Below are 12,500 nucleotides of genomic sequence, written 5' to 3' on the forward strand. Positions count from 1 at the left end.
GCGCGGAGCCCCCCCTTCCCGCCGTTGCCTCTTGCCGCTACCCCCGCCCCCCCCCCCCGCTGCCGGTTTGCGCGGAGCCCCCCCGCCTGCCGTTGCCTCTTGCCGCGGCCGCCACCGCCCCCCCCCACACCCCCCGGCCCCCGTTACCGGTTTGCGCGGAGCCCCCCCTCCCGACGTTGCCTCTTGCCGCTGCTGCCACCCCCAGCTCCCCACACCCCCCGGCTCCCGTTAGCGGTTTGCGCGGAGCCCCCCCTTCCCCCCTTCGCGGGCTGCCGCTTCCCTCCCGGGCTGCCCGGCTGCTCTCTAACCCCTGCGACCGAGGCGGCGCTGTTAGGGCGGCCGTGCCGGTGCCCCTTGCCGCAGCTAGCCTCTCGCCGCTGCCCCTCCCGTCCGTCGTCCCCCGTCCCCAAAAACTTGCTGCTCTCCACGCTGGAGCCTGCACGGGGGAGGTTGCGCTCCGCTCCTCCGGCCCTAAAGCCGCCCTCGCCCGCCCCCCCGGCTTGCCGCTTGGCTCGGCTGCCCGCCCGCCCGCTAATCCCCCCAACGCCCCCACCCCAAAAACACCCCAGCCCTACCGCATGCCGCTCCCCCTCTCCCCGCTCTCGCTGACCGCTGCCACCCCCCCCCCACCCCTCCCCCCCGAAACAAACCCCCCAGCCCTACCGCATGCCGCTCCCCCTCTCTCCCTAGCCTGCCCCCCCCGCCGTCGCTTGCTGCCGCCGCCGCCGCCGCCGCCGCCGGGACCCGCCTCGGTCTGGTGGCGCGCGCTCGGAGATCCCCGGCTACCCGTCCGTCCGTCCCTCCCTCCCGCCCCGCCCCGGGGGAGGGCCCGGGGCAGCGCGGGCAGGCGGGGAGCAAAAAAAGGCGCGGGCGCCAAAAAACGTCGGGGTCCCGGGGTGGCGGAGGGGGGCGGCGGCGGGGGCGGCGGCGGGTACACGGCGCCGGGTCCAGGGCGCCGGGTCCAGCCCGTCCCGGGGCGGGGACAGGTGGTGTCGTCCGTCCCCGCCCCCGTAACCTGCTCTGAAGCATCCGCTTCCCGCCGCGGTTCGCCCTCCACCCCCCCCGCCGCACACGCAGCTGCCGCTTCCCGCCGCCTCTGCCCCCCGCCCCGGGATCAACCACCCGCCGGGTCCAGCCGGTCCCGGTCCCGGGAACCTGCTCCCGGGGCCAGCCGGAGCCACGCCCCCTCCTCTGACGCTTCCAGCTGCCGCCTCCCCTCCCACCCCCCAAACTCACACTGGCCCTCGCCGGCCCGCCCACCCGCCTACCTGCTTGCCCGCCGCCGCTGGGTGGCGTGCCGGACACTCTCGCACACAGGTACACAGACAGGGACACAGGGACACAGGCACTCAGGCACACAGGGACACAGGGACACAAGGACACAGGGACACAGGCACTCAGGCACTCAGGCACTCAGGGACACAGGGACACAGGGACACAGGGACACAGGGACACAGGCACTCAGGCACACAGGGACACAGGTGGCGGGCCGGAGGCCTCTCTCCACTGTGTGGCAGGGGTCCAAGAGCCACCCCAGCCCAACCCAGAGGGTCTTTTGCACCTCTCTAGAGGCCACCCAGAGACCCCAGGCCGCAGCAGAAGCCTCCCCCGCATGCTCTGCAGGCTTCCGACCCACCCCAGGCCGCACCAGAAGCCTCCCCCGCAAGCTCTGCAGGCTTCCGACCCACCCCAGGCTGCAGCAGAAGCCTCTCCCGCACGCTCTGCAGGCTTCCGACCCACCCCAGGCCGCAGCAGAAGCCTCTCCCGCACGCTCTGCAGGCTTCTCAGCCACCCCAGGCCGCAGCAGAAGCCTCTCCCGCACGCTCTGCAGGCTTCTCAGCCACCCCAGGCCGCACCAGAAGCCTCTCCCGCACGCTCTGCAGGCTTCTCAGCCACCCCAGGCCGCACCAGAAGCCTCCCCCGCACGCTCTGCAGGCTTCTCAGCCACCCCAGGCCGCACCAGAAGCCTCTCCCGCACGCTCTTCAGGCTTCTCAGCCACCCCAGGCCGCACCAGAAGCCTCCCCCGCACGCTCTGCAGGCTTCTCAGCCACCCCAGGCCGCACCAGAAGCCTCTCCCGCACGCTCTTCAGGCTTCTCAGCCACCCCAGGCCGCACCAGAAGCCTCCCCCGCACGCTCTGCAGGCTTCTCAGCCACCCCAGGCCGCACCAGAAGCCTCCCCCGCACGCTCTGCAGGCTTCCCACCCACCCCAGGCCGCAGCAGAAGCCTCTCCCGCACGCCCTGCAGGCTTCTCAGCCACCCCAGGCCGCAGCAGAAGCCTCTCCCGCACGCTCTGCAGGCTTCTCAGCCACCCCAGGCCGCAGCAGAAGCCTCTCCCGCACGCTCTGCAGGCTTCTCAGCCACCCCAGGCCGCAGCAGAAGCCTCTCCCGCACGCTCTGCAGGCTTCTCAGCCACCCCAGGCCGCACCAGAAGCCTCTCCCGCACGCTCTGCAGGCTTCTCAGCCACCCCAGGCCGCAGCAGAAGCCTCTCCCCGCACGCTCTGCAGGCTTCTCAGCCACCCCAGGCCGCAGCAGAAGCCTCCCCCGCACGCTCTGCAGGCTTCTCAGCCACCCCAGGCCCCAACAGAAGCCTCTCCCGCACGCTCTGCAGGCTTCCGTCCCACCCCAGGCCGCACCAGAAGCCTCCCCCGCACGCTCTGCAGGCTTCTCAGCCACCCCAGGCCGCAGCAGAAGCCTCCCCCGCACGCTCTGCAGGCTTCTCAGCCACCCCAGGCCGCAGCAGAAGCCTCCCCCGCACGCTCTGCAGGCTTCCCACCCACCCCAGGCCGCACCAGAAGCCTCCCCCGCACGCTCTGTAGGCTTCTGACCCACCCCAGGCCCCAACAGAAGCCTCCCCCGCCCGCTCTGCAGGCTTCTCAGCCACCCCAGGCCGCAGCAGAAGCCTCTCCCGCACGCTCTGCAGGCTTCTCAGCCACCCCAGGCCGCACCAGAAGCCTCTCCCGCACGCTCTGCAGGCTTCTCAGCCACCCCAGGCCGCACCAGAAGCCTCTCCCGCACGCTCTTCAGGCTTCTCAGCCACCCCAGGCCGCACCAGAAGCCTCTCCCGCACGCTCTGCAGGCTTCCGACCCACCCCAGGCCGCACCAGAAGCCTCTCCCGCACGCTCTGCAGGCTTCCGACCCACCCCAGGCCGCACCAGAAGCCTCTCCCGCACGCTCTGCAGGCTTCCGTCCCACCCCAGGCCGCACCAGAAGCCTCCCCCGCACGCTCTGCAGGCTTCTCAGCCACCCCAGGCCGCACCAGAAGCCTCCCCCGCACGCTCTGCAGGCTTCTCAGCCACCCCAGGCCGCAGCAGAAGCCTCCCCCGCACGCTCTGCAGGCTTCTCAGCCACCCCAGGCCGCAGCAGAAGCCTCCCCCGCACGCTCTGCAGGCTTCTCAGCCACCCCAGGCCCCAACAGAAGCCTCTCCCGCACGCTCTGCAGGCTTCTGACCCACCCCAGGCCCCAACAGAAGCCTCTCCCGCACGCTCTGCAGGCTTCTCAGCCACCCCAGGCCGCACCAGAAGCCTCTCCCGCACGCTCTGCAGGCTTCTCAGCCACCCCAGGCCGCAGCAGAAGCCTCTCCCGCACGCTCTGCAGGCTTCTCAGCCACCCCAGGCCGCAGCAGAAGCCTCTCCCGCACGCTCTGCAGGCTTCTCAGCCCCCCCAGGCCGCACCAGAAGCCTCTCCCGCACGCTCTGCAGGCTTCTCAGCCACCCCAGGCCGCACCAGAAGCCTCCCCCGCACGCTCTGCAGGCTTCTCAGCCACCCCAGGCCGCACCAGAAGCCTCTCCCGCACGCTCTTCAGGCTTCTCAGCCACCCCAGGCCGCACCAGAAGCCTCCCCCGCACGCTCTGCAGGCTTCTCAGCCACCCCAGGCCGCACCAGAAGCCTCTCCCGCACGCTCTTCAGGCTTCTCAGCCACCCCAGGCCGCACCAGAAGCCTCCCCCGCACGCTCTGCAGGCTTCCCACCCACCCCAGGCCGCAGCAGAAGCCTCTCCCGCACGCCCTGCAGGCTTCTCAGCCACCCCAGGCCGCAGCAGAAGCCTCTCCCGCACGCTCTGCAGGCTTCTCAGCCACCCCAGGCCGCAGCAGAAGCCTCTCCCGCACGCTCTGCAGGCTTCTCAGCCACCCCAGGCCGCAGCAGAAGCCTCTCCCGCACGCTCTGCAGGCTTCTCAGCCACCCCAGGCCGCAGCAGAAGCCTCCCCCGCACGCTCTGCAGGCTTCCCACCCACCCCAGGCCGCACCAGAAGCCTCCCCCGCACGCTCTGTAGGCTTCTGACCCACCCCAGGCCCCAACAGAAGCCTCCCCCGCCCGCTCTGCAGGCTTCTCAGCCACCCCAGGCCGCAGCAGAAGCCTCTCCCGCACGCTCTGCAGGCTTCTCAGCCACCCCAGGCCGCACCAGAAGCCTCTCCCGCACGCTCTGCAGGCTTCTCAGCCACCCCAGGCCGCACCAGAAGCCTCTCCCGCACGCTCTGCAGGCTTCTCAGCCACCCCAGGCCGCACCAGAAGCCTCTCCCCGCACGCTCTTCAGGCTTCTCAGCCACCCCAGGCCGCACCAGAAGCCTCCCCCGCACGCTCTGCAGGCTTCCCACCCACCCCAGGCCGCAGCAGAAGCCTCTCCCGCACGCCCTGCAGGCTTCTCAGCCACCCCAGGCCGCAGCAGAAGCCTCTCCCGCACGCTCTGCAGGCTTCTCAGCCACCCCAGGCCGCAGCAGAAGCCACTCCCGCACGCTCTGCAGGCTTCTCAGCCACCCCAGGCCGCAGCAGAAGCCTCTCCCGCACGCTCTGCAGGCTTCTCAGCCACCCCAGGCCGCAGCAGAAGCCTCTCCCGCACGCTCTGCAGGCTTCTCAGCCACCCCAGGCCGCACCAGAAGCCTCTCCCGCACGCTCTGCAGGCTTCTCAGCCACCCCAGGCCGCACCAGAAGCCTCCCCCGCACGCTCTGCAGGCTTCTCAGCCACCCCAGGCCGCACCAGAAGCCTCTCCCGCACGCTCTTCAGGCTTCTCAGCCACCCCAGGCCGCACCAGAAGCCTCCCCCCGCACGCTCTGCAGGCTTCTCAGCCACCCCAGGCCGCACCAGAAGCCTCTCCCGCACGCTCTTCAGGCTTCTCAGCCACCCCAGGCCGCACCAGAAGCCTCCCCCGCACGCTCTGCAGGCTTCCCACCCACCCCAGGCCGCAGCAGAAGCCTCTCCCGCACGCCCTGCAGGCTTCTCAGCCACCCCAGGCCGCAGCAGAAGCCTCTCCCGCACGCTCTGCAGGCTTCTCAGCCACCCCAGGCCGCAGCAGAAGCCTCTCCCGCACGCTCTGCAGGCTTCTCAGCCACCCCAGGCCTCAGCAGAAGCCTCTCCCGCACGCTCTGCAGGCTTCTCAGCCACCCCAGGCCGCAGCAGAAGCCTCCCCCGCACGCTCTGCAGGCTTCCCACCCACCCCAGGCCGCACCAGAAGCCTCCCCCGCACGCTCTGTAGGCTTCTGACCCCACCCCAGGCCCCCAACAGAAGCCTCCCCCCGCCCGCTCTGCAGGCTTCTCAGCCACCCCAGGCCGCAGCAGAAGCCTCTCCCGCACGCTCTGCAGGCTTCTCAGCCACCCCAGGCCGCACCAGAAGCCTCTCCCGCACGCTCTGCAGGCTTCTCAGCCACCCCAGGCCGCACCAGAAGCCTCTCCCGCACGCTCTTCAGGCTTCTCAGCCACCCCAGGCCGCACCAGAAGCCTCTCCCGCACGCTCTGCAGGCTTCCGACCCACCCCAGGGCCGCACCAGAAGCCTCTCCCGCACGCTCTGCAGGCTTCCGACCCACCCCAGGCCGCACCAGAAGCCTCTCCCGCACGCTCTGCAGGCTTCCGTCCCACCCCAGGCCGCACCAGAAGCCTCCCCCGCACGCTCTGCAGGCTTCTCAGCCACCCCAGGCCGCACCAGAAGCCTCCCCCGCACGCTCTGCAGGCTTCTCAGCCACCCCAGGCCGCAGCAGAAGCCTCCCCCGCACGCTCTGCAGGCTTCTCAGCCACCCCAGGCCGCAGCAGAAGCCTCCCCCGCACGCTCTGCAGGCTTCTCAGCCACCCCAGGCCGCACCAGAAGCCTCTCCCGCACGCTCTGCAGGCTTCCGACCCACCCCAGGCCGCACCAGAAGCCTCCCCCGCACGCTCTGCAGGCTTCTCCGCCACCACAGGCCGCACCAGAGGATCTTTTGCACCTCTCTGGACGCCACCCAGAGACTCCAGGCCGCACCAGAGGCCCCCCCCCCCAACCATTTACAGGCTGCAGTGCCAGCCTAGGCCCCGCTGGCAGCCTCCCTTGTCTGCTTTGGAAGGCCTCCCATCCACTCCAGACCTGCCTGGAGGCCTCCCTCGACTGCTCCCGGGGCCCTCGAAGCCACCCTAGGCCTTTCTGGAGGACCTGCTCGACCGCTCGGGCGGCTTCTGACGCACCCTCGGCCATCCGGCGCCCAGCAGCTCCCAGGGCCAGGCACCGGCCTCCCCCTCCGGCCGCCCCTGGGGCCGGGGTGGCTCGGACTCGGCGCCCCCAACGTGTCGTCCCGTCCCCCCCCCGCCCCGCACCGCCGAACATTCGCTGCAGCCGAGGGCTTGCCGCTCGACGCCTACCCCACCCGCCCAGCCCCCCCGCTGCGGCCCGGCGCTGCCCCGGCCGCTGCGCCCCGCCTCTCATCGCTCCCCCCACCCGGCAACCGGCCGCCGGGCACGGCAAGTCCCAGGGCAGGGAACAGGTGCTGCCGGGACCCCGTGCTGGCTGCCGGCTTCCCGGGGCTGCCCCGGGCACGGACAGGTCGCCCCCCCCGCCCCGGCGAATGTTCACCGAACCGGCTGCCGGCTGCCTTCGAGCACCCCCCGCCCCCCGCCACTATCGTCCCCCCCGCCCCCCCTCCGCCTCCGCTGCCGCTTCTCCCCGCACCGCCTCCACTGCCTCCCCCCGCCGCCGGCGAACGAGTCGCCGGATCCGTAGGGTGCCGGGAGCCCGAACGGCGAGCGGCTCCGGCTGCTGCCGGGACCGCGGGGCTTCGAGCCGCTCCGGCCGCGGCCGGGACCCCGTGCCGGAAGCCGGCATCCCGGGACGGCCCCGGGACGGCCCCGGTCGCCGGCCGGGGTGACGTTCAGCGAAGCGGCTGCCGCCAGTCTTTGGGCCTCCCCCGTGCCGGGGCCGCGGGGATTCGAGCCGGTCCGGCCGCGGCCGGGATCCCGGGCCGGACGATGGCTTCCCGGGCCGGTCCCGGTCGCCTCCCGGGTGACGTTCACCGAAGCGGCTGCCGGCTGTCTTCGAGCCCCCCCCCCACCTCCGCCTCCGCTGCCGCTTCTCCCCGCACCCCCTCCACTGCCTCCCCCCGCCGCCGGCGAACGAGTCGCCGGATCTGTAGGGTGCCGGGAGCCCGAACGGCGAGCGGCTCCGGCTGCTGCCGGGACCGCGGGGATTCGAGCCGGTCCGGCCGCGGCCGGGACCCCGTGCCGGAAGCCGGCATCCCCGGACAGCCCCGGGACGGCCCCGGTCGCCGGCCGGGTGACGTTCACCGAAGCGGCTGCCGGCTGTCTTCGAGCCCCCCCCCCCTCCGCCTCCGCTGCCGCTTCTGCCCGCACCCCCTCCACTGCCTCCCCCCGCCGCCGGCGAACGAGTCGCCGGATCCGTAGGGTGCCGGGAGCCCGAACGGCGAGCGGCTCCGGCTGCTGCCGGGACCGCGGGGATTCGAGCCGCTCCGGCCGCGGCCGGGACCCCCGTGCCGGAAGCCGGCATCCCGGGACGGCCCCGGGACGGCCCCGGTCGCCGGCCGGGTGACGTTCAGCGAAGCGGCTGCCGCCAGTCTTTGGGCCTCCCCCGTGCCGGGGCCGCGGGGCTTCGAGCCGGTCCGGCCGCGGCCGGGATCCGGGGCCGGACGATGGCTTCCCGGGCCGGTCCCGGTCGCCTCCCGGGTGACGTTCACCGAAGCGGCTGACGGCTGTCTTCGAGCCCCCCCCCCCCCCTCCGCCTCCGCGGCCGCTTCTGCCCGCACCCCCTCCACTGCCTCCCCCCGCCGCCCGCGAACGAGTCGCCGGATCCGTAGGGTGCCGGGAGCCCGAACGGCGAGCGGCTCCGGCTGCTGCCGGGACCGCGGGGATTCGAGCCGGTCCAGCCGCGGCCGGGACCCCCGTGCCGGAAGCCGGCATCCCCGGACAGCCCCGGGACGGCCCCGGTCGCCGGCCGGGTGACGTTCAGCGAAGCGGCTGCCGCCAGTCTTTGGGCCTCCCCCGTGCCGGGGCCGCGGGGATTCGAGCCGGTCCGGCCGCGGCCGGGATCCCGGGCCGGACGATGGCTTCCCGGGCCGGTCCCGGTCGCCTCCCGGGTGACGTTCACCGAAGCGGCTGCCGGCTGTCTTCGAGCCCCCCCCCCCCCCCTCCGCCTCCGCTGCCGCTTCTCCCCGCACCCCCTCCACTGCCTCCCCCCCGCCGCCGGCGAACGAGTCGCCGGATCTGTAGGGTGCCGGGAGCCCGAACGGCGAGCGGCTCCGGCTGCTGCCGGGACCGCGGGGATTCGAGCCGCTCCGGCCGCGGCCGGGACCCCGTGCCGGAAGCCGGCATCCCCGGACAGCCCCGGGACGGCCCCGGTCGCCGGCCGGGTGACGTTCAGCGAAGCGGCTGCCGCCAGTCTTTGGGCCTCCCCCGTGCCGGGGCCGCGGGGCTTCGAGCCGGTCCGGCCGCGGCCGGGATCCGGGGGCCGGACGATGGCTTCCCGGGCCGGTCCCGGTCGCCTCCCGGGTGACGTTCACCGAAGCGGCTGACGGCTGTCTTCGAGCCCCCCCCCCCCCTCCGCCTCCGCGGCCGCTTCTGCCCGCACCCCCTCCACTGCCTCCCCCCGCCGCCCGCGAACGAGTCGCCGGATCTGTAGGGTGCCGGGAGCCCGAACGGCGAGCGGCTCCGGCTGCTGCCGGGACCGCGGGGATTCGAGCCGCTCCGGCCGCGGCCGGGACCCCGTGCCGGAAGCCGGCATCCCCGGACAGCCCCGGGACGGCCCCGGTCGCCGGCCGGGTGACGTTCACCGAAGCGGCTGCCGGCTGTCTTCGAGCCCCCCCCCCCCTCCGCCTCCGCTGCCGCTTCTGCCCGCACCCCCTCCACTGCCTCCCCCCGCCGCCGGCGAACGAGTCGGCGGATCCGTAGGGTGCCGGGAGCCCGAACGGCGAGCGGCTCCGGCTGCTGCCGGGACCGCGGGGCTTCGAGCCGCTCCGGCCGCGGCCGGGACCCCGTGCCGGAAGCCGGCATCCCGGGACGGCCCCGGGACGGCCCCGGTCGCCGGCCGGGTGACGTTCAGCGAAGCGGCTGCCGCCAGTCTTTGGGCCTCCCCCGTGCCGGGGCCGCGGGGCTTCGAGCCGGTCCGGCCGCGGCCGGGATCCCGGGCCGGACGATGGCTTCCCGGGCCGGTCGCCGGTCGCCTCCCGGGTGACGTTCACCGAAGCGGTTGACGGCTGTCTCCGAGCCCCCCCCCCCCCCCTCCGCCTCCGCTGCCGCTTCTGCCCGCACCTCCTTCACTGCCTCCCCCCGCCTCCCGCGAACGAGTCGCCGGATCCGTAGGGTGCCGGGAGCCCGAACGGCGAGCGGCTCCGGCTGCTGCCGGGACCGCGGGGATTCGAGCCGCTCCGGCCGCGGCCGGGACCCCGTGGCGGAAGCCGGCATCCCGGGACGGCCCCGGGACGGCCCCGATCGCCTCCTGGGTGACGTTCACCGAAGCGGCTGCCGGCTGTCTTCGAGCCCCCCCCCCCCCCTCCGCCTCCGCTGCCGCTTCTGCCCGCACCCCCTCCACTGCCTCCCCCCGCCGCCGGCGAACGAGTCGGCGGATCCATACCGTCCCGAGAGCCCGAGGCGGCGGCACCCAGTGCGGGTCCGGCCGAGGCCGGGACCCCGTGCCTGTCGCAGGCTTCCCGGGACGGCCCCGGAACGGCCGCGGTCGCCGGCCGGGTGACGTTCTCCGAAGCGGCTGCCGGCTGTCTTCGAGCCCCCCCCCCCCCTGCCGGAGCCGCGGGGATACGAGCCGGTCCGGCCGCGGCCGGGACCCCCGTGCCGGAAGCCGGCATCCCGGGACGGCCCCGGGACGGCCCCGATCGCCTCCTGGGTGACGTTCACCGAAGCGGCTGCCGGCTGTCTTCGAGCCCCCCCCCCCCCTGCCGGAGCCGCGGGGCTTCGAGCCGCTCCGGCCGCGGCCGGGACCCCGTGCCGGATGCCGGCATCCCGGGACGGCCCCGGGACGGCCCCGGTCGCCGGCCGGGTGACGTTCAGCGAAGCGGCTGCCGCCAGTCCTTGGGCCTCCCCCGTGCCGGGGCCGCGGGGCTTCGAGTCGGTCCGGCCGCGGCTGGGACCCCGTGCCTGTCGCAGGCTTCCCGGGACGGCCCCGGAACGGCCGCGGTCGCCGGCCGGGTGACGTTCACCGAGGCGACTGCCGGCTGTCTTCGAGCCCCCCCCCCCCCTGCCGGAGCCGCGGGGATACGAGCCGGTCCGGCCGCGGCCGGGACCCCGTGCCGGAAGCCGGCATCCCGGGACGGCCCCGGGACGGCCCCGATCGCCTCCTGGGTGACGTTCACCGAAGCGGCTGCCGGCTGTCTTCGAGCCCCCCCCCCCTCCGCCTCCGCTGCCGCTTCTCCCCGCACCCCCTCCACTGCCTCCCCCCGCCGCCCGCGAACGAGTCGCCGGATCTGTAGGGGGCCGGGAGCCCGAGGCGGCGAGCGGCTCCGGCTGCTGCCGGGACCGCGAGGCTTCGAGCCGGTCCGGCCGCGGCCGGGATCTCGTGCCGAACGTCGTCTTCCCGGGACGGTCCCGGGAGGGCCCCAGTCTCCTCCCGGGTGACGTTCACCGAAGCGGCTGCCGGCTGTCTTCGAGCCCCCACCCCTGCCGTGGCCGCGGGGATTCGCCCCGGTCCGGCAGCTGACGGTTCCCTGTGTCGGACGCCGGCTTCCCGGGACTGCCCCGGGACAGCCCCGGTCGCCTCCCGGGTGACGTTCACCGAAGCTGCTGCCGCCTGTCTTTGTCCCCCCCCCCCCGTGCTCTCCCTCAGGCGGGAGGTAGACGTGCTCTCCCTTGGCGAGTAGACGTGCTCTCCCTCGGCGAGTAGACGTGCTCTCCCTGGGCGAGTAGACGTGCTCTCCCTCGGCGAGTAGACGTGCTCTCCCTGGGCGAGTAGACGTGCTCTCCCTGGGCGAGTAGACGTGCTCTCCCTGGGCGAGTAGACGTGCTCTCCCTGGGCGAGTAGACGTGCTCTCCCTGGGCGAGTAGACGTGCTCTCCCTGGGCGAGTAGACGTGCTCTCCCTGGGCGAGTAGACGTGCTCTCCCTGGGCGAGTAGACGTGCTCTCCCTGGGCGAGTAGACGTGCTCTCCCTGGGCGAGTAGACGTGCTCTCCCTCGGCGAGTAGACGTGCTCTCCCTCGGCGAGTAGACGTGCTCTCCCTCGGCGAGTAGACGTGCTCTCCCTCGGCGAGTAGACGTGCTCTCCCTCGGCGAGTAGACGTGCTCTCCGCGGAGATCGCGCTTGTCGCCAAGGGGTCGCTGTTGCGCTCTGCCTCCGCCTACGTCATCGTACAAGCCGGCGTGATTTCTGCGACCTGCCGCTGGGCGGAGGTCGGCTGGTTGTGCGCTCGCGGAGCTGACGGCCCTCCAGTTCCGTATATGAGGGAACAAGCGACGCCGAGCACTCCCAGGGCAGCGCTGCCGAGCGGCTGCTCCAAGCCACCCGCCAGGCGGCTGGGCAGGGGTCCGTCTGGCTTCTCGGTGGCTTTCGCCCGGGTCATAGAGGGGACCCGCGGGGCCGAACAAAGGCGCGGCGGTTTGGAGCGGCCGCTGGCGCACCCTCAGCGGTGTTGGATGGGTTTCGCTCGTCCGTGAGCCGGAGCCCAGCCCGGGCTCGGCAACAAAAGCGGGGAAAAGAAAAAAAGTTGACGAGTGGCTGGCGCCGGCCACTGCCGAAGTGTGGAACCCCCGAAGCGAAGTTTGCCCGGTGGGGCACGGGGGCAGAGAAAGCCGGGGAGACGTGGTGCCGGCGTCGGTCCCACCAAGAATGGAAAGCAAGCCCGTCCAGGCACGGCGAGAGAGAGCCCGGTAAGGGGCAGAGAGAGTTCCCAGCACTGGACCCTCTTCACGGGGGTTCCCCCCCATGGCCAAAGCCGCAGCCCGCGGGGGCACGGCATCTAAGGGAAAAGCCAGCGGCGGTGACTGGCCACTCGTATGCTATGGAGCCCGGCATGGGGGGAGGAGGGCAAGCCGGTGCCCCAGCACGGCTTCCTCCTGGCTCCAGAGGGGCGCCCCGTGATGGAGATGTAACTCGGTGCAGCTTGAGGGAAAATGCAAGCCCACATTTCGGGGAGGCAGAGGTGCCCTGTGAGCCGGTGCGGCCCGGTGCAGCTTGCCCCCCCCCCCCATCTCTGGAGGGCGCCCCGTTTGCTCCTCCGGCGTGTTGCCCGCACGCCGAGCCCCGTGCCTGCTGGCTGCTCCCGAGGGCGGTGGCGGGTGCGCGTGGCTGTGTCTGTCCCAGAAGA

The sequence above is a fragment of the Melanerpes formicivorus genome, unplaced genomic scaffold (assembly GCF_026170545.1).
Source record: "Melanerpes formicivorus ecotype bairdi unplaced genomic scaffold, bMelFor1.0.p_v2 SCAF_557, whole genome shotgun sequence".
NCBI classification, from domain to species: Eukaryota; Metazoa; Chordata; class Aves; order Piciformes; family Picidae; genus Melanerpes; species Melanerpes formicivorus.